Source organism: Pinus tabuliformis, chromosome Q (genome assembly GCF_031772625.1).
Source record: "Pinus tabuliformis cultivar Carrire ecotype Pingquan chromosome Q, CPIR1, whole genome shotgun sequence".
NCBI lineage: Eukaryota > Viridiplantae > Streptophyta > Pinopsida > Pinales > Pinaceae > Pinus > Pinus tabuliformis.
In genome coordinates, this window is record NC_142296.1 from 1184378678 (window position 1) to 1184398526 (window position 19849).

At 39.0% G+C, this 19849-nt stretch overlaps 1 protein-coding gene across 6 annotated transcripts in view; it reads right to left on the bottom strand.

Annotated features, from left to right (window-relative positions):
* LOC149223922 (calcineurin B-like protein 3) overlaps positions 1 to 19849 on the bottom strand; it is a 431721-nt gene that overhangs the window by 169043 nt on the left and 242829 nt on the right. The gene's annotated exons all lie outside the window — the stretch shown is intronic.

Below are 19849 nucleotides of genomic sequence, written 5' to 3' on the forward strand. Positions count from 1 at the left end.
TTTCCAATTCACATGAGCATGTGCACTCTTTTGGCACTGTAAAGAGGATTTTCAATCTAAGAGCTGTCATCAGAACTAGGTCAGCTTTCATATGGCAATGTGAATAAATGCTTTCCATCCCAAACTGCATCTGAGGATAAAAGGACGAAGGGAAGAAAAAAGATGACTAGGAATTGACAGAGATGATTCTAATTATTAAAAACTCACTGGAAACCAAATATCAAGGTTTCAATTAAAATCACTTGGTAAAAATAGTAACAATCCAGATTCTATTATTTGACAAAATGTGAAAATAAATAATAAAGAGAAACGTTGAGAGAGATAAAGAGAGAGCAGCTTTCATATGACATACCAAATTAAGTTGCCATATCAAACATGTGGCTAGGAGGAGAGCTCCTCTAGATACCAACGATCATAAGGGTGCATCACACTTCTTGTGTATATTTCCAGAAGAATATATTTTGTGAAGAAACCACTAAAACTTCAACCTTTTATGCATAATACCAATGATCTAAATATTTATTCACTATGCCACTCACTGAACATAATGGTGGAAAGAAGTCGCACTACCCATCTCTCAAATTGAATAAAAAAGATTACTAGCCCAAATATCATAATCCCAAAAATAGGAAAATATATGTTATAATGGCCATGTTATGTGATAAGGTAGCTGAGTTTTAGGTTTTAAGTCATGTTATAAAATTAAGTTATGATGACTTAAAGCTAATTAGGTCAATAGGGACTTGGTTGGTAGGTAAAGCAGGGTTGGTGATAGTACCCACACCAAGGTTCAAATCCCCCCTAGCCATATGTTCATACTTCGTGGACCAACACACCCATAAAAGTATCTTGTTTATTGCAGTTCAGGCAAGGTTCTATTCCTGGGAAATTTTGGTAGCATAAATGCCACCCACAAGCAGCTTCTTAGCTAAAGGAGCTCAAGTAGTGGAATTCATAAGCTGACCTCACTTCATTGAATATATTCTCATGTTCAGAAGTTGCAAACCTGCTGCATTGGGATACAATAAGCATCTATTGAAGAAAAAGTTAAGTTACATGCTAATAATTAGGTGTCAGGATTTTTGTAATTCACATGTAACATCCATGTTACCTCGAAGATTTGCACTTCAGAAAATAAGTCCAGTCATCAAGCACAAATCCTAGGGTAAATCAAGGACATCACTCATTGTTATGCCAATGATCATTCGGCTCATTTTAGGCTGGATCTACTCCAACACAAGAGGGTATTCCATTAGATAGAATCATTAATCTGTCCATTAATGCAGATATGAAAATCAGACTACTGAAGTGGATTATTCTCTGATTTTACAACATAATTTGGCCAAAATGAAGAGGACAAGTGCCTTATCTTATGGGCTATGTAGTTTGGACAACAAAACGAGAAATAAGCCTTTAAATGAATGGATGAAATCAGCAAGGCTATCAAAATAAACCATATCAATTATATCAATGAAATCAATGTGCAAACTGAATGAAATGCTTACAAAATTACAAACTCACATCCAAATAACATCAACCAATGTGTTGTGCAATCATCAATACAAAGAGAACAGCTTTCAAAAATGAATGAACAGGCAGCAATTTCTTCATTAACATATCTGATTACATCAAGACATGATGGGATCAATAGAATATAGAAAAAGTTTTCTTCCTTAGCCAAAAGCAGCGCCCAACAAATGTGTGAAATATCTCCTATCAGAAGAATACATCAGCTGATTTACAGTGGCAGCCTTGCAAATCAATTCAACCTACAGAAAAGAAGAAAATAACATAAATCTGTCATGAACCCTTTCTCCCTTGCCCACAAAGAACCTTCTACTTAGCCTAAAGTGGGGTTTCTTCATCTACATCAATCCCCTTTGCCAATGAGAGGAAGTCTCATTATATAGAACTTCTTAACAATTTTCTAATGAAATATAATTTAGAAAGATCTAGATCCACTTTTCCATCCATCATTTAATACTTATTCAGAATTCAACGGCATTCACACAATATTCAAGAAACAACACATGAAGACACCAGATATAAGTGGAAACCCATACAGGAGAAAACCACAAGTTTTTTCGCTGAAAGTAATGTGAAGGCAAACTCCTACTCCCCCATTACATCAGAATTTTTGTAGGCTCCATCCTACAAGAGGCTCCTACCTCAAAGGAAGCTCCAACTCCCACAGATTTTCTGCACACTACAACCCACAGGAGACTCCTATCTCAACAGGGTACAACTTGTTCTTGATAAAGCTACAACTTGAAAAGAGACTGCAATCTCTTAATCACAATACCAAGTCAAGAGTTTTGGTCACCTGATATAAATTTATGTTGTCAAGTTGACTGCACATCTTCTCTGCTTCTCCTCATCAATTATGTTCCTCTTCTGTTGCTGCTCATGAACTCTCTCATAAAAACTACTTAACTCCAAAAAAATTTCCTTTCTCATTCAACAACTTATCTTTTATAAGCATAGCTTATTGACTGTTTGTATTCTATGCAGGAATGCGAAATGAGGAGTTGTCTCTTGGTCTTCTAAGGTTGTCCACAACCTACCTCTTTATTTTTAGAATTAAAAATCAGAATTTTGTAATATAAAATAGAGTTGTAACAAAATGGGCCAGCAACAATTATTACATGAAACAAATCTTGAAACTTCTTAGATTTGTATTGGTTACATTTTCCAGATTTGTACCAACTACCTTTGAAGCCTTAATAAAAGCATACATTTTCCAACCAGCTATGTCATGAGCCATTTTCCAATTCGATCAACATATTTATCAATATTTTAGCCTTTGCACTTCACATCGCTTTCAGCCTTTTGCAGTTAAACTTAAATTATCACCAATTCAACATTCATGTGCACTTCACATTCAACATAAATTATCACCAATGTGATTAACGACATCAATGTCAATATTACCAACACGATGAGCCTTGTAACGCCCGCCACCTAGTCAGGAGTGATGCTTCCCTCGAGTGTAAGTCAGCCTTGCAGAAAAATGATGTCTTAAATGCCCATGGCCTTCTTAAAATTCAGTCCCAACATGTGACAAAGGTCCTGCAAACAACTTGTTAGATGTTTCAAGTGAAAACTCCCTCAAGTTGCCACAAGAATGAGTTAGCAAACAGTTCAAACAAGGGCTGCAAGACAAGTCAAATATTATTGGAAAATCAACAAAATGAAAGGTATATGTACAATCTAATTCACAAAGCCTAATCTAACGAGTGTGAGTAAATTCTCATCTTTGCTTAGTCATCACCAAGCTCTTAAATAGAAAATTTGAAACAATGAAGCACAAGATTTAAGAAAAATTGATTTAGATTTGAAAAGTAACTTGGCTAGCACCCCTGCAAAACCACTCGTAAGATTATACTATGAGGCTCAAAGAACAAATGAGAGTTCCTTCAAGAGCATATCAAGAGTGGGTTGGTCTCTCAAAATACTTCCTCTCACGCTTGATCTTTGATCCAATAAGGAATTTCCTTTCTACAAAATTCAATCACAAGATTTGCTCCACATATATGTGAAAATTTCTAAATCTACACATCAGAAATCCTACTGCAATCACTGGTTTATCATCTCCTACTTGTTTTTACATTCAACAACTTATTTAATTATTTAAACACTGATGAAGATCACTACTGCAAAGTCTCTCCAATCTGGCAATTGGATTGATTGTCCCCGGCTACAACTACATTGCCCCTTCGCAGTAGTTACGTGGGCCTACATGGAGCACAATGGGACACTGTGTCAGCAATGTGCGACCTCCTCTGCCTCTTGGAGCTCTGACGTCAGCTTTCTCGGTTGATCCTACTACTTCCCGGCAAAAGTCGGATTTCTGTTGGAGGGTGGCTCTACCCCAGCGTTGGAAATGCGTGGGCCCTTCCTGGTCCAGCGTCAGTCTCCCTGGGTCTGTGCTGCCTCCTCTAGTGTCTCTCTGCCTCTCTTTGTTGTGTATTCGAGGTCCTGGAGAAGATTCCCTCAACTATCCCTGCCCCTCTGCTGCAACAGATCACTTGTTCGATTTTCTCAACAAACCTCGCCCCAAAAAAATCGAACTGACCGATCTCTCAAGTGTATCTCCAACTGACCCTCAATCCTTCTCTTATATTTTTCCTATTGATGAATCAACAGCCGAGATTAAGTCCCTAATCAACGGCTAAGATTAAAAAAGCTTGATCCTCATCACTTAGAAGCTTCTCACCCATATTCTTATTAATACCCATTAATATTTTTATTTTCCTAAGTTTAGACTTAGGAATCCATTAACCTAAGTTTAGACTTAGGAACCCATTAAAAATATTAATTATTTTAATAACTCATCATCCTGGTGGAATTCCTCCAAACGATTTCTGGGTCTTGGAAATCCCATGTGTTCTAGCCCCTCCACAAAATTTTGGAGCTAGAGCACATCTGATGCTACCCAAAATCACACTCCCTCTTAGTGAGGAATGTGCTCTAACAACACTTCCAACTAGAAGCATCACACTGATCCACTGCATCGGTCCTCTGTGATGCTAATTCTTAGCTTGTTGCCCTTCATCCACTGCACTGCTACATCCTGTATTGCTACCCATGACTCTTCCATTGTCACTACTACATCTATACCGCAGCTCCCTCTCAAAATGTTGCGTCATGCTGCCCATAGCATTGCCACTGCTAACTGTTGCATTGCAACTCAGTTGCTAAGAAGTAAGCAACTAAAAACTCACCCTAACAGTGACATGCTGGTCAGTATGGATGCCTTGTGATGCTGAAGCTACCTATGCTACTGATTTGTGATGACTCTCTACTGTTACTACGCTACTGCAAACTGCTATGTGTCTCTCGCACTACTACAACATCCACTGTGCTGCCTCAGACTTTGGCACTTTAGCAATGCCATTGTAACTCCATCACACCTCGCTCCAACCGACACCCGTCATTTTGCTACTGTCGTTAAGGGCTCCCATAGCCATATGTGATCCAAGAGTTTGGGCACCTCAAGGATCCCCCCATGTAGTCCCCTCAACTACAACTCCATGTCATCCCACCTCTTCTCCAAAGACGCATGAGCACTCATGGCACAATCATCATCCTCGCATTCCCTATCAGCTTTCGCTCGAGCAGCCTTCGAGTCAGAAGCCTCCTCCTTGCCCTTCTTCCCGTGGCACTAAGTGGCGAAATGTCCAAGTTCCCCACACTTGAAGCATCTGACCTTGGATATATCCTTTTTCTTCATTTTCTACTACCCATGTTATCCCGATGATGCGAGAGTTGCATCCTCCTCCTCCTCCTCCTTCTTGACCTGGGCTCCTCTGCCGCTACTTCCTGCCTTGGTCAGCCTCCTGATCTCTTCCTATCGAAGAACTACCCACATTTCCTCCCAACTGGGGAGAGAAGCTCTGCCCAAGACACTCTGGACAAATGTCTCCTAGTCTTCGATGATTGCATTCAGGGCAGTCCTGACCATGAACTCAGTATATGGTGTAGACCCCATGGAAATCAGTTGGTCTCAAATCCCTTGCAACCTGAGAAGGAAGGGATTGATCTTTTCTCCCTTCTACATCTGGTACTTTCTAGTTGATTCTCCAATAGCATCTTCCGTTGAATGAAAGTGCACTGGTACAAGGTGGTCAGTGTCTCCCACATATCCCTTGTTTCCTTCTCAGCAATGTGTGGGGCCATATGATCTTTGACCCCATCTAGAATCATGCATTTAGCCTTTGCCTAGGCCTCCTCGTATTTTTTCAGCAAATCAGTGTCGACCAAAACAGTATCTACCTTCAAGGCATAGTCCTTGATGCAATTCTTGTCTAGGACTACCAGGATCCTGGCCTTCCAGATGACAAAATTGGATGCTCCATCCAATCTGTCCTGATCCCTCAATCCATTGACTGCCATCTCTGCTCAACAAATATAGGACTGGTTCTCTTCTCCCTCTCCTGTTGTTAATCCAGCAAGACTCGGATCTAGATTTCTTCAGCGCTAGAAATCCTCTAAGGAACAAGCTCCTCTAGACTCCCTCTGAGTCCTGATTTCCTTCATGGAAATCCTCCAGCCAAATGTCGAATCACTCCTCTCCAATCCTCCTTTGTTGCTGCAACCCGGATCTAGATTTCTTTGGCTAGAAATCTATCAAGGCAGTGACTCCCTCTACCTCGGCTTTGTCTCCACAAACATTGTTCTGCACCAATAGCAACAGTGTCCCACCAGCTCCACTGATCGAATCTGCACTGCTCCTCCAGCCCCGACAACTAACTGATTTGAGCCTCTCAGGCTCTGCGCTGGCCCAGAGAGTTGACGCAATCACTGCATGAGCTTCTCTCGGGTATTGTGATGTCCTCTACAGGCTCAAAATGCTGACACAAGCACTGCATGAGCCTCTCCATCACTTCTTTGGCTCTGTGTCACTCCATCAACTGCTCCTCTGCCTCTAAAACAGCACTATCACTCGGGACAGTTGCTTCTCTACAGCAAATTCACTGGATCTCCTGGTTGATGTCTTCATTGTCCTATGATCTGCAATGCTCTAATACCATGTGAAAATTTCTAAATCTACACATCAGAAATCCTACTATAATCACTGGTTTATCATCTCCTAATTGTTTTTACATTCAACAACTTATTTAATTATTTAAACACTAATGAAAATCACTACTGCAGACTACACTGGCATACAGATCATAAACTGAAATAGATATGAGACAAACACATAAGGGACATCGTTATTTTTGGACAAACATCCTCAAGAAAACCTAAATGTGGGAAAACCGATGCAGCAACTCTGAGCATTTTCTATTATTAAGCAGTGGTTTTGAATACAACTCTAGATGCCCTCTCACTATCCAGTTACAGAGATGAAATATACTAGCAGAAACTTAAGTGATATTACCTCACTTCACCCAGCAAAATCTCTCTGATCTGGCAACTAAACTAACTGTCCCCGACTACAACTGCGTTGCCCCTTCGCAGTAGCTGTGTGGGCTTGCATGGAGCACACTGGGATACTATGTCAGCGCTATGCTACCTCCTCTACTTCTTTGAGCTCTGACGTCAGCTTTCTCCGTTGATCCTGCGGCTCCCCAGCCGAATTCAGATTTCTGTTGGAGGGTGGCTCTACCCGAACGCTGGAAATGCGTGGGCCCTCCCCGGCCCAGCGTCAGTCTCCCTAGGTTTTTGCTGCCTCCTCTGGTGTCTCTCTGCCTCTCTTTTTTGTGTATTCGAGGTCCAGGACAAGATTCTCCAACCTCAACTATCCCTGCCCCTCTGCTGCAACAGATCACTTGTTCGATTTTCTCAGCAAACCTCACCCCAGAAAAATCGAATTGACTGATCTCTCAAGTGTATCTCCAACTGAAACTCAAGCCTCCTCTTATACTTTTCCAGTTGATGAATCAATGATTGTGATCTAATCTCTAATCAACGGCTAAGATTAAAACACACTTGATCCTCATCACTTAGAACCTTCTCACCCATTAAAAATATTAATTATTTTAGTAACTCCTCATCCGTGTGGAATTTCTCCAAACGATTTCTTGGTCTTGGAGATCTCAGGTGTTCTAGCCCCTCCACAGAATATCAGAGCTAGAGCACATCCGATACCACCCAAAATCAACAATATATATTTTCAAAATATGCAATGAAAAGAAGGTTTAGAGATTTATATGAAATCTACTAGGACTATCTAAATCTAGAGCACAACTCCTAAATCGTGTATTGATGCAAGATAAAACATCTTCTAAAAGTACATGGAAGTACAAGATAATTAGCACATATAGAAGGAAAATAAACACAAAACCATACCATGCCCCAAGAAGGAAGAACTTCTCATGAATGAAAACCCCAAAGTCTTTATTGATATTTGAAAATGTACAAAGCAACAATGGTTCCGCAAGCACAATAGCTAGTATCAAGAATATATAATGAGAGCCCAAAGCTCACTTAACTAAAAAAAATGGGAGCAAATCCCAATGAGAAAACAATGTGACGAGTGGAGTTGGAGAAGATCCCAAGGCAAAATAAACTATTGAATGGAGGACCCAAGTGTATCCTCATGCAATTAGAATTTCTCTAGCTAGTCCAACGCAATCCTTGGAGGCTTCCACACATTTCTAGAGGAGGTACATGTGTATACTAGAGTGGAGTAGTGGGAGACCACTCTCCACTAATCTCTTGGTGTAACTCAAGTCAAATCCCACCAAGTGGGTGACTCATCCATGAAACTCGAGCTATCTCCCTCAAAAAATGTGATTTGTCCATTGGAACTCGTGGTCCCTTCCAAGAAATTTGACTTCCCTTGATTTGTGAGTCCACCTCATCTTCTACCTTGACTTTGACCTCTAGATGAATTTCCACCTCATTTCCACATCATTTTAGCATGTGTTGATATTTATTTTTCTCCATTTATTTAATTTATGGGCTAATTTATTGCCACATTTTCCACTAAACTTAGGAAAAATAGGTTTTGAGAGGTTAGAACTTATTTTCTTCCCCTCAAAGTGTGTCTTAGTAGAAATTTGAGGGTGATAAGTGTAACTTTGAGCACACATATACCATACAACTTCTCTAGACATCACTTATTACATTTTACAATAAAAATTTATTAAAATTTTCGTCCAATGGGAAATTTCAAATATTAAAAACTAACCCCTAGACCTAATCAAATTCCGCGAAATTTTACAACTAACCTGATGTGATAACATACAATGACTCTAGACAAGTGTTTTAAGATTCAGCCGGATCGAATCGGAATTGGGCGAGCCAACCAAGTCGGACCCCTAACCGAGCCGACTCGGTAGAAAAACCGGTTCAATGGCTGGTCTATTATCGAACCAGCTGAGTCAGTCACCAACTCGGCCAGTTCGGTAACAGACCAGCCGACTCAACCGAGTCTGTCTTAAACCGACTGAGCCAGGCAAACACAACTAACGACGCTTTTTGGAGGGAATTTCGGACCCTAAACATAATTATTTTTTGGTTCAGGTTTTCTTGAAGCCCATCTAACCTCTCCCAAACCTATAAAAGCTACCCAACCCCCTCACATTTCCTCACAACTATCTCATTGCATTTGTGTGAGAATTTGTGACGAGTTTGTGAAGAGTTGTAGAGTTGGATTTTGGAGCAGCAACAAGGAATCTTAGGCAATCATTGGAGCAGCAGCAAGGAATCTTAGGCAATCATTGGAGCAGCAATGAGGAGCTTCTTGGGCAGCCATTGGAGCAACATTGAGGCGCTAGCTTGTTGGAGCAACATTGAGGAGGCTAGAGCCTAGAGGTATTTTTTTTTACTTCTACAATCTGCCTTTGCTTGTGTGTGTTTTTTACAAATTTGGAAATTGAAAAGAGTAATTTTTGTAAAAGAAATGAACATTGAAGAGTTTTTTTTTCATTTTCAGATTTGTTTCCTTTCATTTCCAAGTCCAAATATTAGAAATAGGCTCCTAGAATGAAAGATGTTGCTTGGGCATATGCTGAGATGATTGATAGTCAAATGCATTGCAAATTTTGTCATAGAAAAATTAAGGGTGGTGGAGGGGGCATTCATAGGCTAAAACAACACTTGGCTGGTATTAGAGGCCAAATTGCTCCATGTGCAGTGTTGACCACTGGAGTGGCACCTGATGATTATAGGAAAGACTCAATGCCCAAGGATGATCCAGAAGACACTTATATCATCATATATCATCAGTCAATAGAGTTTTTAAAACTCTACTTCTATTTTCTCATCATCTTTCTTGTACCCAGATTCCACACCCTGTGGGGAATTGTAATAAGTGATACTAGTAATGATGAGTTTTGAGTCTGCAATAGGCCTAAGATGTTGGGACTTGATTAGCAAACGAGTACACCTTGGAGTGTTTTTTTATCTGATTAATTATCCCTTCTTTTTCAGAGGCTGATAATTTTCAGGGTTTTTCACTCACTTTTTACTCCAAAGTCGGGGTGACGGTTTGCAGGTTGAGCCCCTAACACATCTTAGTATCTAGAGTCGATGTATATTACCATACTAGATCACACAAAAAATTTCACAGAATTTGGTTAGGTCTAGGTAATCATTTTTTAAATTTTTAGATTTTCCGCACTACAGAAATTGCAATAAAAATTGTACTTGTAATGTAATAAGTGATGTCTAAAAAAGTTGTATGGGGTATGAGTAATGAAATTTGCACCTCTCACCCTCAAATTTCTACTATGACACACTTTGAAGGGTTAAAAATGTGTTTTTAACCCTCAAAACCCATTTTTCCTAAGTTTAGTGGGAAATATGGGAATTAATTAAGCCAGAAATTAAATAAATGAAGAAAAATAACTATCCACACATGCTAAATGTTGTGGAAATGAGGTGGAAAATTATGGGGTAGTTAAATTGAAGTCCCAAGGTGATGTGGACTCCTAAGATCAAGGAAAAGCCATGTTCAAATAAAATCAAATTTCTGGCATTAAATGAGAAAGTTGCTTACTTAGAAATTCGAATTTATGAAGTTAATGCACATTTGGGAGGATTTGGGAGAATATTTTGTGGATATTTCTGTGGGAAATTGTCCCCACATGGGTTACCACCCATATACACTTTTCATTCCATCATAAAATTCGAATTTGGCACATAAGGGAAGAAGAAAATGATGTCCAATGGCCAGAATTCGATTTTTACACTTGGCATTGGAGCTCCACTTATCAAATTTGAATTTCCTTTGGATCATCATCAGCATGCGACTTGCCATTTCTCTTCTACATTGGGATCTTCACCATTGCTACATTTGTCATTTCATTTTTCATTGGGATTGGCTCCCATAGTTCTATTTAAATGAGCCTTTGGCTCTCATGTTATATCTTTAGAATGAGCTATTGGGCTTACAGAGACTCTACTGGATTTTGTATTCATTTTCATATAATAAAAAGACTTTGGGGTACTATTGTGTTGGTGTTCTCCTTCCATTGCTTGAGGTGATGTTATTTCAATTGTTGTGCTTTACATTCTACATGTATGTTGGATTATGCTAGTTATCATTTTTCCACTTGTTTGGATTAACATATGCAAGCTATCTTGTATGGTTTTTGGGTTAGAGAAATACTCTAGGAAGAGGAGCATTAGAAGATTTTTGGTGAAATCTCTAGCCTTCTCCTCCATTGTATAATCTAATCCCTTTATGATTGCTGACATCCTTTTCCAAGTGTGTAGAGATCTTTAGATTTGGTTGAAGGATTTACTTGGGTGTGGGGTAACTCTCCAATAGACGAACTAACTCCCAAGATCAAGAATAGAAGGACCTAATCAGTTTGCCTCAAAGATCTCATCAAACAATTTTGAAAGAGGGAGTTTCCTTTCCTCTATCCTACTAAGATCACATAAATTTACATTCGATATTTTTCTTGATCAATATCCTGTGCTTTCAAGGATTTTATTTGCTACCAAAGCATGGTTTTAACTAGACAAGCATAGAGTTCTACTTTCTTGATCTAGTTCTCGAACACTAATTGTAAATAATCATTTTGACTCTTTCATGTCATCTTTCCACTCATTTTGGATTTGTTTTGCAGCCCCTTTTGAGCAGATTTACTAATTCAATCCTTGTGGCAGCTTGAGAGAGTTTTCATTTGAGACATTTAACAAGTTATTTGCAGGACCTTTGGAGCATTTTGAGATGAAAATTCAAGGAGGTCGTGAATGTTTGAGGCATCATTTCTTGAAAGGCCAATTTCTACTTTGAGGGTAACATCCTTCTCTCACTAGGTTGTGAGCTAGAGGAGGCTTAGCCTCTCTCCTTAACGCTGAATACAACTCTCTTTGTGGCTGATTTGATTGTTGCAAATGTGTTTCTTGTATTTTCAGATTTGGTCAAAGACTCTCCTGTAGTTGTTACTTGAAGAGATCTAGACCTTGGACATGGCATGTTGTAAAAGACTCTTTTGGTTTCCTTGGGAAGTCTTCTCAAAAGGCTTTTCTTTTCTCTCTTTGTAACCAATCTCTAATAAAAAAAATATTTTTTCTTGTGAGGGAGCTTGGGATTTTTCCCATGGTATCCCTTCTCCCCATTTAGAGAGACGATCATTGCTTGTGGGTGGACTAATCTCTTAGTTTAGTTACTCCAATCTTTTTTGTTAATCTCATTGCTAAGCTCATTCGTGCATGATTAGTTTCTTAACATAACAGTCACATTCATTCTCATTTTAGCATACATTTGAGATTGGTCTATGTTTGCCATTTCCATTTCTTGAATACTTGTATGGGGCAATCTACTACAACACATGCAAGTTTTCTTTTGATGCAAGCTAGTATTTTATATTTACTGGGCAAGCTTAAACTAGTTTAATTTATCCATCCACTTTGGTTTCACAAGTCTCTTGAGCACATTTCTTTATCATTGTCAATTTATATTATGTGGCATTGTCTTTATTGTTGGGTCTTTCTTGAATCACTCCATTGAAGCAATTTGGCATTGATTTCATTTACTTGCAAAGCAACATATTTGGAACTTGTGGAGCTACACTGAGCTAATTGTTTCACTTTCCCTTTCCATTGAAAGATATTGGTATTGTTTATTTGAACATTGTCTTTTATTTTGAGCACTAATATCAATACTTTCTTGGAAGCAATAGCACTAACTCATGCGTTTCATCTAGGCATTTTAGTATAAGAAGGCTTCCAAGCCAGACCCCGAGCCTCACTAAAATTAACCTCCAAGCATAAGTTTGGTTTATAGAAAGTCTAGGGAAAAAGACTTTCTTGGAAAGTTCTTCCATCTTGTACGAAGTAAGGTAAAAGCGTTTGCAATTATGAAGGTGGCTTGTCCCCTTGTAGGAACAAAGGCACACGCTGACTCATAAGACTCAGGGGATGGGTATCGTTAATGACACCTCTGTGCCCTCGTCCCCTCTTCCTTACAATCACCCCAATTTTTACCCTTTGGTGAGAGCTCAAGAGGAGGACTTCTCATTTAGATTAGACATTTTAGATTAAAAATAACCAAGACTAATTGCATTCAAATCTAGTATAGGTGCATCTCATGTCAATACATCTTATGATTTCACTTGCAATTGTCCATTTTACTTGTCATTATTGAATATTTTATGTTGGAAAGCATTGTTTCATTTCCCTTTCGCAAGTAGAACACTAATTGATTTTCCTTTTGCAAGATATCTCTATATGATTTAGGCATTGGTTATATTTTAAAAGCATTTTATATCTTATATCGATGATCGTGCTAGCATCTTTGTCTCCATTTCAGGATTGTTTTGCTTTCATTTTTTGAAGCATTCTACTTTTGTTTTGAGCAAATATATCTTTCATTCCTATTGAGAAATTATCTTAAAGCACTCGTTTTATGGTTTTAATATGTTAATGATTTTTATTGCTCATATCATATTTTGCTCATAATCCTTAAAAGTAATACATTTTGACTTTAACATTTCTCCTAGAACCTCACATTTATTTTATCTTAGTTTTCCATATTATGGAGCACCCCCCATAACTAACCTAGGAGATGGCTTAAACAGAGAGACGGGATTTAGTGTGACAGCCCCTTCTCTTAGTTCTCTGCCACCAACCACACCTTGTGGTGTTGAAGGCTTTTCTCACTGATTTGTAGGTAGGTGTAGGCAATAGGGTTAACATGCAGCACCATCAAAACAAATTAGGGACATTACGAAGGAGTTGATAGAAAAATTTGAAAAGTTTGAGGAAGAAAAAGCTAGGTAATAAGAAATAGAGGTTGAAACTGGGAGGAAGAGGAGTATAAAGCACATGATGGTTGCCAACCCCAATTTTGATTATGAGGGCTCTTCATTTATCCCTTGCATTGATGCATCCAACCCCTTTTGCTATGTTCCTCCCTCTTTGGAGTCTATTCAAGAAAAAGTTAAGGGTAAAATGAAAAAGAAGGGTGATATCAAAAGTTATTTAACACCCTCCTCTCCCTCTGATAGTGCACATGGTCCTCAAGCTAATAGAGGTCAAATGCAACCCACTTTTGATGACCATTGGAAGAAAGAATTGAGAGAAACTGCTTGTGATTACATAGCTAGATGATCGTATGATGTTGATATCCTCTTCAATGCTTCTCATTCACCATATTATGAACCTATGTTTGATGCCATATTTGCTGCTAGAAAGGGTTTCAAAGGCCCTACTATGCATGAGTTAAGGGGATCTCTTTTGCAAAAAGAGGTTTTGTACATTGATGAATATTTGAAAGATTTCAAAAGCTCATGGGAAAAAACAAGTTGTACCATCAAGTGAGATGGATGGACTGATCAAAGGAACCATACCATCATAAACTTTCGTATCTTTTGCCCACAGGGAACCATGTTTCTAAAATCATTTAATGCATCTGATAGAGTGAAAGATGCACACTTATTGTTTCAGCTTTTGGATGAGGTTTTTGAAGAGGTGGCGCTAGCTAATGTTGTTCAAATCATCACAGACAATGCCTCTAACTATGTTCTTGTTGGTAAAATGTTAGAGGAAAAACACAAAACCATCTTTTGGACCCCATGTGTTGCACATTGCATAGACCTCATGCTTGAGGATATTGGCAAAATAGATTGGATCAAGAACACTGTAGAGCATGCCAAAAGCATAACAAAATATATCTACAATCACTCATGGATTTTGAGCCTGATGAGGAAACACACAGGGGGCAGGGATATTATTAGGCCTGCCATCACTAGATTTGCAACTCATTTTTTGACATTGCAATCTATGCTTTCCCAACATAGAAACTTGCAAAGGGTGTTTTCCAGTGATGAATGGAATGAATGTCAATGGTCTCACAAACAGGATGGCAAAGATGTGAGAAAGAAAGTTAATGAAGAAATATTTTGGAAAAAGGCAGCAAAGATTGTGAAGGTTGTTGAGCCACTGGTTAAGGTGTTGTGGTTGGTGGATGGGGAAAGATGGCCTATACGCTTCATTTATGAGGCTATGGATCAAACAAAGGAGCAAATAAAGGAAGCATACAAGGATAAAGTAGCTAAGTATGGGCCCATTTGGGAAATAATTGATCAAATATAGAACAATCAACTCCATCGAACTATGCATGTAGCTGGGTTTTTTTCTAAACATAAGGTATCATTATAAAGCTCTAGACGTAGAAGCTTTGACTACGGAGGTTATAGATAGATTGATTGACTGCATTTACCGCATGTAAGGTGACAAGTGGGAGATACACTAACAGATCACTTGTTTCAGCAGAGCCACAGGTACCTTTGGAAAGAACCTAGCAAGGATTGCAAGGGAAGTAGATGAGCCAGGTAAACAAATAATTTCAATTTTCAAATTCTTATTTCGTTAAATTGTTTACAATTTGAAAGTTGGATATAATTTTTTGAGCTAACTCATTACACAACTATGTTTTCTGTAGCACAATGGTGGGAGGCATTTGGTACTCATTGTCCTCAATTGCAGAAGTTTCCAATCTGTATTTTGAGTCAAACTTGCAGTGCTCCTAGGTGTGAGCACAATTGGTCTGTCTTTGAGAGGATTCACACAAAGAAGAGAAATCGTTTGGAACAAAAATGGTTAAATGATCTAGTTTATTTCCAATACAACCTCCGGCTAAGACGTAACCAATTGTTAAACAAAAGCCCTAATACAAGTTCCATTATGTTGGAAGATATTGATCCAACATTAGATTGGGTAGTGGAGAGTCATCCAGCAGAATTTGATTATGATGAACATATTGGTCTTGATTTGGATATACAAATGCAGGCATTAGTTGAACATAATGTTCAGTTGAATGCAGATCCACTTGTACCAAGCCCAGCCCTAAGTCCTCCAATTGCAGGCACTTCCTCAGTGTGCAGTTGTTGTGCCTGCTAGTGCTACTACTTCTACAATTGTAGTTGGAGATGGCAATGAGGAGGAGGAGCCCTAGGTTTCCTGTCTGACTCTAATTCAAAGTCTAAGCCAAATGATGTTGGCTTTTCTAGAAGTAGCCAGTAGTACTGGTGACTAGTGATGTTTTACTTTTGTTGTAGAGGGCATTTAGAGCCTCCTTGGTTATGTGTTTTTGTTTTGATCTCTAAATCATGTATGTATTGGACAGTGCACTAGGTGCCATTTTGATATAATGGATATATTCATCAGCCTACTTTGATCATATGTTGTCTCCTCTCTATATTCTAATGCTTTGTGTTTGGAAACATGAATAAAAAAATTTTAAATTATGTTTTTTCTTAAAAAAATAAATATTTAACGTATTTTTTACAATGATCGAGTCATTGAAACCAAACCAGCCAAGTCAATACCAAGTCTGAGTCAGAGTTGGAGTCAATTCTTGGCTGGTTTTGAACCCGAGTCGAAGTTTTAAAACATTGCTCTAGACACTAGGACTCACCCAAGGCCTTGTCATCAAGACGCACTCCAACTTTGGAGATATGCTTAGAGGAAAAAACTCGATTAATTATTAAGTGCTCGGAAGTACCAAATAATTAACCAAGTAAAAAGACCTCCCAGAGTAAACTCACTTGATGCAATGTCCCAAGTTACCTAGGTATGTTCAGGACTCAATTTATCACACTAGCATCACTTTACATCATCACGTAGGGCATGCAAAATCTGAGTACAACATAGAAGAAGATGAAATGAAGAAGTTAGATTTTAAAAACTCTGATGGTACATGAAACCTCTGACATATCGTCGAGCATGGAGTCTCCAAAAAATTTAGGTGCAACTTTCAGTTGTCAAAATTCGACTCCACATGGGGATGTGTGCTAGATAGGAAGTGATAGCATGCAAGGACCTAAAATTTGCATCCACAAACAAAAGACATATATTAGCAGTGTCCGTTCAAAATATCATCATATAAAATCATATACCAACATGAAAAGGTACATAAATGGAAATTTATTCAAAGAGCATAAAACAAAACTACTCTAATAACAAAAATGACAGAATAAGGTTAGAAATAAAATACAAAGACGCCCCATGGCATCAAATGTCTTCGATGAAATCCATCTTCAGAACCTACCTACTCACAGGAAGATCCATACGTTCTTTCTCTGGTGTGTCTTGTCCAATTCTGACTATCATGGACTTTAACTTGCCCCAATATTAACTTTTTTGTGGCCATCAGATATTCCAAGCCTCTTTCTTTTCCTTTTTCGACTATTCATTTGTTGAGGCTTGATCCTATTCAAAACATGTGATCCATTCTTCATATCTTTTTTTTCGCTTTTTTCTTTTCTTCTTGGTTAGCTATGATGGTGATGGTGATTCAACTACTATCAATTTTTCTGCCTTGTCTTGAAAATGCTCTGATGGAAGATTTGAAATACCAAGCCTTTTGAGTTATGCCTAAAGTTTTCATTATGAATTTTCTCTCTTAGGGGTGGTAGAATATTTGTCAACATTGCATCACTTCTTGGCTTGTATGACCCATAGATAATTTTATTGTTGGGTTTCCTTGGATCCTCAACATGATATCTTCACTCTAACTTCCGATCAAGCCTAGCAAATGTATTATTTTGCATGGGGATGTTGGCATATGATAAGTCCATATAAAGGATACCACCTAAATTTGATGCCCATTTCCTTGATAGGAGCATTCCCCATCCATCAGGCACATTTATCACAACAATATCCATAGTCTTTATTTTGTCTAGGTATGTAGCTAAAAAACCTATAAATCTTTAATTAACCCACAAAGTTCAATTCTTTTTGAATCCATTGAACATATGTTGTGATAGGGCGTAGATATTGTGAAAATTTATGAATCGAACAAGTCAAAATCCTACTGCAGAAAATTGATTTACATCACCTACTTGTATTCTTCATTTAACAAGTTATTTTCAAAAATATTCAAAAAATATTAATGTAAATACATTGTAGCCTACACCACTATAAAAATCAAGAATTGAAAAATAAATGTGACAATCATGCAAAGGACACACTTATTTTTGGACTAAACGTCCCCGAAAAAACCCAATGCAGGAAAACCGGTGCAACAACTCTAAGGGTTTTCTATTATTAAGTAGAAGTTCTAAATACAAATGCTAGTTTCCCTCCTGGCAAACCAATGACAGAGAAATACAATGGCGGAAAACCTGAGTGAGTTTTACCTCATTTCACCTAGCAGATTTCGACTGATCGGGCAGCAAAACTCATTGGCCCTGGCTACAGCTGCACTACCCCTTCACAGTAACTGTGTGGGCCTACGTGGAGCTCTCTGAGGCTCTGCGTCAACACTTCTGCCCACTGCATCAGCTTTCCCGCCAATTCCAGCAGTTCCCCGACTTTCTGCGTGGAAGGTAGCTCTTCCTCTGCGCTAGCCCTTCTGGCTTTACGTTAAGGCTACGTGGGCCCAGACTGGCCCAGTGTCAGCACTCCTGGCTACTACGCTGCCTCCACAAGTTTCTCTCTGCCTGTCTGTCTATATTCCTGAACGATCACTACCCCTCAGCTGCAAGATCTCCCCAATAAATTTCCCACCTCAGAAAATCGATTTACTCAATCTCTCTATGTATATTCTCCAACTGACCCAAACCTTCCTTTATACTTTTCCTGTTGAGAAATCAACGGTCGTGATCTAATCTTTAATCAATGGCTAAGATTAAATTAGACTTGATCCTCGTCTCTTAGAAGCTTCTCACCCATATTTTCATTAATACCCATTAATATTTTAATTTTCCTAAGTCTAGACTTAGGAACCCCATTAAAAATATTAATTATTTTAAAAAAATACAATCCGGGTGGAATTTCACCAAACGATTTCTAGATCTTGGAGATCTCATGTGTTCTAGCCCCTCCACAAAATTTCGGAGCTAGAGCACATCCGATGCTACCCAAAAATCAACACTCCCTCTTAGCGAGGAATGTGCTCTAGCTATACTTCCCAGCAGAAGTATCACACCGATCCACGGCATCGGTCCTCTGTGTTGTTGATGCTCGGCCTTATGCCCCTCATCCACTGTGTTGTTGCAATATGTATTGTTGCCCATGACACTGCCACTGTCACTACTGCATTTGTACTGCAGCTCCCTCTCAATATGTTGCATCACGTTGCCCATAGCACTGCCACTGCGAACTGTTGCATTGCAACTCAGTTGCTGGGAAGTAAGCAACTAAAAAGCCACCCAAGAGCTAACATGATGGTCAGCCTCGATGCCCCTTGACACTAAAGCTACCTTTTTTGTTAATTTGTGCTGACCCTCTAATGCTACTGCATTGTGTTGTATCTTCGTTGTGCCTTCCACACTACTGCAACACTCCACTACGTTGCTTCACACTTTGGTGCTCTAGCTCTTCCACTGTTGTTCCATCATCCCTCGCACCAACTGACTCTCGTCATTCCGCTACTATCATTAAAGGCTCTCGTAGCCGTATGTGATCTAAGAGATTGGACACCTCAAGGATCCTGCCCTTTCTGTAGTCCTTTCGAACTACATCTCTAGATCACCCCACCTCCCTCCTGGAGATGTGGTTGTCATCTTTGCCAAAATGAATGTCGAACTAGTTCTCTTCTCCCTCTTTCGTTGTTGTCCCAGCAAAACTCGGACCTGGATTTCTTTGGCGATAGAAATCCTCTAAAGAACAAGCTCCCTCTGAATTGCGATTTCCTTTATGGAAATCCTACTGCCAATTAATGTCAAACCACCCCTCTGATCTCTCATTGCTATTGCTCATCACTGGATCTAGATTTCTTGGCAAGAAATCTTCTGAGGAACTAATTCCCTCTACTTTGTGTTTGCCCCACTAGGTATTGTTCTACACCAATAGAATCAGCACCCCACCAGCAACTCCAGATGAAATCTGTGCAACACCTCTAGCCATGACAATCAGAAAAACAGGACTCAACAGTCTCTGCACTAGCCAAGTAACCATTGCGCTATCCTCTGCAACAACAGCATCACCCAATCAG